At 53.4% G+C, this 4,772-nt stretch overlaps 1 protein-coding gene across 1 annotated transcript in view; it reads left to right on the plus strand.

Moving 5' to 3' along the window:
• The first annotated feature begins 501 nt into the window (after nucleotides 1-501).
• Nucleotides 502-4,772, plus strand: part of LOC105183169 (uncharacterized) — a 209,345-nt gene continuing 205,074 nt past the window's right edge. The window contains exon 1 of the mRNA XM_025297717.1: nucleotides 502-966. The gene's annotated coding sequence lies outside the window, so the exon portion shown is untranslated. The remainder of the gene's footprint in view (nucleotides 967-4,772) is intronic.

Consider the following 4,772-nt stretch of genomic DNA (forward strand, 5'->3'; position numbering starts at 1 on the left):
AAAACCCGCGGATCCGATCGTTGATTGCGGCGCTGACTCGTCGTGGCCGATCAGCACGCTCGATGAGAACGATCGAAAGATCACGGCGACGGCGGAACGCGCGCGCGCGCGAGCGATCGCGGCCGCGATTTCCCCGCCGAGTGATGCGCGCCGCGAGAACGCGTGTTTTCAATTATCATCGGGAGTGTAGCGACTCGCGCGGGAAAAACGGCGGGAGAAAAATGATCATCGCTGCGCCCGGAGTCATTAACGTCTGCGCGCCGTATAAATCACGGGTCTCCTTACGGCGTCATTAAATTACATAACGCGCCGTTGTTTTCGCATTATGTGCCGGCCGCGTGGGCGTCCGGATCGCGGGAGACGCTAATTATAGAAGCGCTATGCGGTGGGATGACTTGCGCGAATTTCGCTCTTTTATCTTTCTCTCTCTCTCTCTTTTTCGCTCTTTCTGTGTGTTGTACACCTCATTCCGCTAAACACATTATACATCCGTTTTTCATCTCTTTTGTGTTGTACACGTTTATTTACATTATACGCTCCGCTTTTTTTACGTTTGTTGTACCAACGACGGTCTCCCTGTCGCAACAAGCAAATTGTCATCGGATTCAGCAGAGGTCGCGATTCTCCGGCACTTTCCCGCCCGAGAGATTTGCCTCGGCGAATCCACGATCGCACCCTCGACCGTTCGCGAAGATCGCTCGACGCGCACGCAGAGGCGGCACCAGGAAGGCATCCGAGTCTCTAATGGCCGAAGGATGTATCGGTCGCGCGGACGGCAGAGAGTCACGCCGATGTGGTATCGATCGCGCAGGCTCAGGGGCCGAGGGGCGGGAAGAGGGTATCAACGGGAGGAAACGGAAATTCGACAGTGCGCCTCCTGAAGGACCATAACGAGCCGTTACTCGGGTATACTCTTTCGGCCGTAATGCGAGTACACGAGACGGGAGGAGCCGAGGCTTGACTTTAGTAAGAGTTTACGAGGGCGGGCAACACGGGGTTAATTCAATCAGCCTATAATCCCAACTCCTAACCCTGATTACCCCCCCGGAGAAAGCGACGGCGACGGCGACGGCGGCGGTGGAGTGCACGTAGGCGATTCGATCCTGATTAAAAGGTTTCGTGGACGGTTTCGGTGCCCGGTCGCCGCGCTGCTGCTCCTTCCTTCTCTCCCCCCCCCCCTCTCTTTCTCTCTCTTCCTCCATCCACCGTGCGCACCGGGTAGTGCGTAGGAAATTCCGGCCGCGGGCAATTTGCTTTTCGCATCGGGAAAAAATGTGAGTCCCGCCGTAATGATTACGCGTCATTAATTGAAGTGGCCGGGCGTCGCGTCGTGTAAGATCCAATTTGCGTCGCGGATATCGGCGACGGCAAATCGCATTATGTAAAGCAGCCGGCGCGGCCGCGCGGTGCCGTTTCTCGTTCCCGAAATGATTCGCGCGCCGTGATCGCGCCCGCGTCCGCCGAAGCTTATCAGCGATAAGCCTCGTTTCTCCCCGTTGATGCATATAATCCCGACGATAACTGTAATGCTAGAGAAAAAATGAGGAGAGACTCGGTCCTCCCCTTTCCCGATGCGCGGCGGTATCTTTCCCAACGTGCGCGATCTCGATCGTGATCGCGCCGCCGGCCGCTATTTTTAGGCTCTCCCGGGAGAGTTATCTATGCGTAGAAAGTGACACGGCGCCGCTATTAGGACCGGTTGCTCTCTCGCGTCTCTCGTTCATCGCTCGAGTAGCAGCAGCAGCAGCAGCAGCGGTGGTAGTTGCAATAGTGGTGGTAGTAATGGTAGTAAAAGTAGCGGAGAAGTGGAAGAGAAACAATAACGCACTCGCTGTCGACGATTGCATTCGGCGGCAGCGGCGCACTTGTGGACGAAAGTCCATTTGAAAATGGGCTAAGTGCGCTTAAGATAATTTCGAGTTCTCGAAAGCTATTAGTTTGTCCGCGCGCGTTGCTACCGCTGCCGTTGTTGCTGCTGCATGACGCTGGCCGCGCGTGATGAATGCGTGGTACAGTTTTAAAAGCACGTAAAGGATCTCTCGGTTACAACCGGCGCGGGACAGGGAGCGAGCGAGAGAGAGAGAGAGAGAGAGGGAGAGAGAGATTTCCCAGCGTGTGCTCTCTCTGCCCGCATAGTATATAAATATTCTTTCTTTCATGCCCGCGGCCTCGCGCAATTTAACATTATTATCTCCTTAAAGCGCTCTTTTATTTATTGTACGCGCGAGGATAATAAAGGTCCTTTATACTACAATAATTGCGCGTGGTGGCGCGTTAAAACGTGCATGTCACGAAGTCTCTCATTCTCTCTCTCTCTCTCACTCTCTTTCTCTTTCTCTCTCGCTCTCTATCTCTCTCTGTATGTACGCTTGAAAGTATAATTAAATTCGACAAGAGTAATTATATAAGAGGAATCTCTGTGAGAGAGGGAGAGAAAGATGTTTCTATGCTATTTATCTCGACTTATTCAAGTTGAACGTGTACCGAGTTTAATCCAGGTGTCTCGTTAAAAATGCGACGAAAGAAATCTGACAGCGAGGGGGAGAAAGGGAGGACAGAGGTGGGTGGGTAGGAGATTAAATAAAGGATTAGGTAATTGTTTGAGTTGCATCGGCATTATCGGCGCACCAGTTTTTATTCTCGTTTAAGCGGATCGATCATGTAGTCGTCGTTAAATGACCGTTTGATCGAAACTTTCGTGGATTAGATTTAATTAGGAGATATGCGGTATCTCTGCGGGGGAGGGGGGGTGCTGCCCTTCTTTCCGGTCGCCGATTCCGACAGGTTCGAGCGACAGTTTCCGCACTCATCCCACTCTGCTAACGCTAATAATGGACTTGCTCGCGTTTATCGCAAATTGTCGGTGCCGATCTTATCTCGCCGCGATATTATAAAGGCATTAGCCGTCGCGTATGCGACTGGCGGATCGTTTTCTCCGCGATAGCATCTACCGTGTAACGCGTGCGAGCGAACGCGAGGCGGAGTATGCGTGCCGCGCGGTTTCGTGGAAAGCGATGTGCGTGCGAAAGCCGAAATGCAACTTTCGATCCGCCTTTTATTTATCCACCACCGTCGCGCCTGATGAATGAGCGGCTGACAACGATCGCCGGCCATCAAATACATGACGCGATTACTCGTAAGTACCAATAATGATGCATCATCATTGTCTTTTCGATTCGACGCGCACACGCGGGTTTGATAAAATTAATTTGCAATTTATCCCCTCCGTACCTCTCCCTTCCTCTCTCCCTCTCTCCCTACGGTTTCAAAACTGATAATTTCGAGATTTAAAGCGCAATTTAAAATTCGCGCGTACACATCGAGGTGCCAATCGATGTGACCTTTTTTGCCCTTTTTTTCCGATTTTTTGAACCTGGTGTTATCTGATGTTGTAAAGTTGGTCGCAGCCCGACAAACATCCCGGAAAGGACATACCGAGTTAATTAAATCCCCTCTGCGACTCGCTCTCGCGAGCAGAACTCGAGAAATAAAAAGCGTCTCTCCCGCTGGACTTGTTTATAAATCATATTTATATAATTTTACGCAGCCTTCGGTCACGCCATTGCGCAGCCCGGCTCGCGTGCTCACACGCGAGCGTCTTTTCTGCAGCGGCGTATACGAGCGGAGAGCCGCGCTTTTATGAATAATTTATCCTCATCTCGCCGCGTTCCATCATTGTTTCGTACCTAGCCGGCCGCGGTGTATTTGCGTATATAGCTGGTGTCCTTTGTGCGTGAGCGGAATTATCAACGGGGCGATCTCGCGACTGCCGAATCCGACAGCGAGCAGCCGCGCTGACGACGACGACGAGAACGAGCGCGAGCGACGTCGTCGCGCTCGACGATTTCCACTCGAGGCCGGGAACTTTATTTCCGGCATCGACGTCAATGTGCCGGACGCCAATTCGAAAATCAACGGCGCGTCACAAAGGGGGTTTATCGCGGCGAGCGGGAGCCGAATGTCATGCCTCTATCGCCCTGGGCGTTAATATCCGCGCTATCTCTCGCTGCGTGTAACATAATAACTGTGTCATCTCTGTTCAGCCCCCCCCCCTCTCTCTCTCTCTCTCTCTCTCTCTCTCTCTCTCTCTCTCTCTCTCTCCCGCAACCGTTCCCGATAACCGTCCGCAGCGCGACGAGAGAGATCCTCCACGTCGTCCTCTTTCTCTCCGCGCACCATCGCTCGCCCGCGCTCGCGCGTTCGCGTTCGCCCGCCACCGAGTTGATTGGATCCACTTAACGGGGTATATACGCTATGTGACATTACTGCTCTATGGTGTATGGCGAAGTGTGTTGTTGTTGCGTTGCGCCACCCATAACCCGGCGAGGGACTGAAACGACTCCCGAGATTGCCGTAGTCTGGGTCTCGTTAAAGGTCTGGAAACTATTGGGGATAGTTCGGCCGAGACTTTCGTAACATCTTGCTATAACGTTTAAGGATATATCTCTCGGCGTGGCGCGGCGCGGTCGCGTACACCCGGCAATAGTTAGACGGAATTTAATACGGCGCCGCGCATTAACGCGCGCGCGCGCCCGCGCGCGCATGATTAACCCTCGGCGATTCGCGGCGGCGCATTGCGCAATCCCGCGAGAAACGCACGCGACTCGTGAAAGTCCGTCGTCGGCTGTTTGTCCGGCCGCGTGTAACGCGTGGCTCGCTCGCGCACCGACGATCGCACGAGAGTGACGATCGTCCCGGGGACGATTATTGGTCTTCACCCGTCTTGCCCCTTACGTCGATGCGTAATTATTACCGTTAATGCGGTGCCATTA

Source organism: Harpegnathos saltator, unplaced genomic scaffold (genome assembly GCF_003227715.2).
Source record: "Harpegnathos saltator strain DR-91 unplaced genomic scaffold, Hsal_v8.6 scaffold184, whole genome shotgun sequence".
Lineage (NCBI taxonomy): Eukaryota > Metazoa > Arthropoda > Insecta > Hymenoptera > Formicidae > Harpegnathos > Harpegnathos saltator.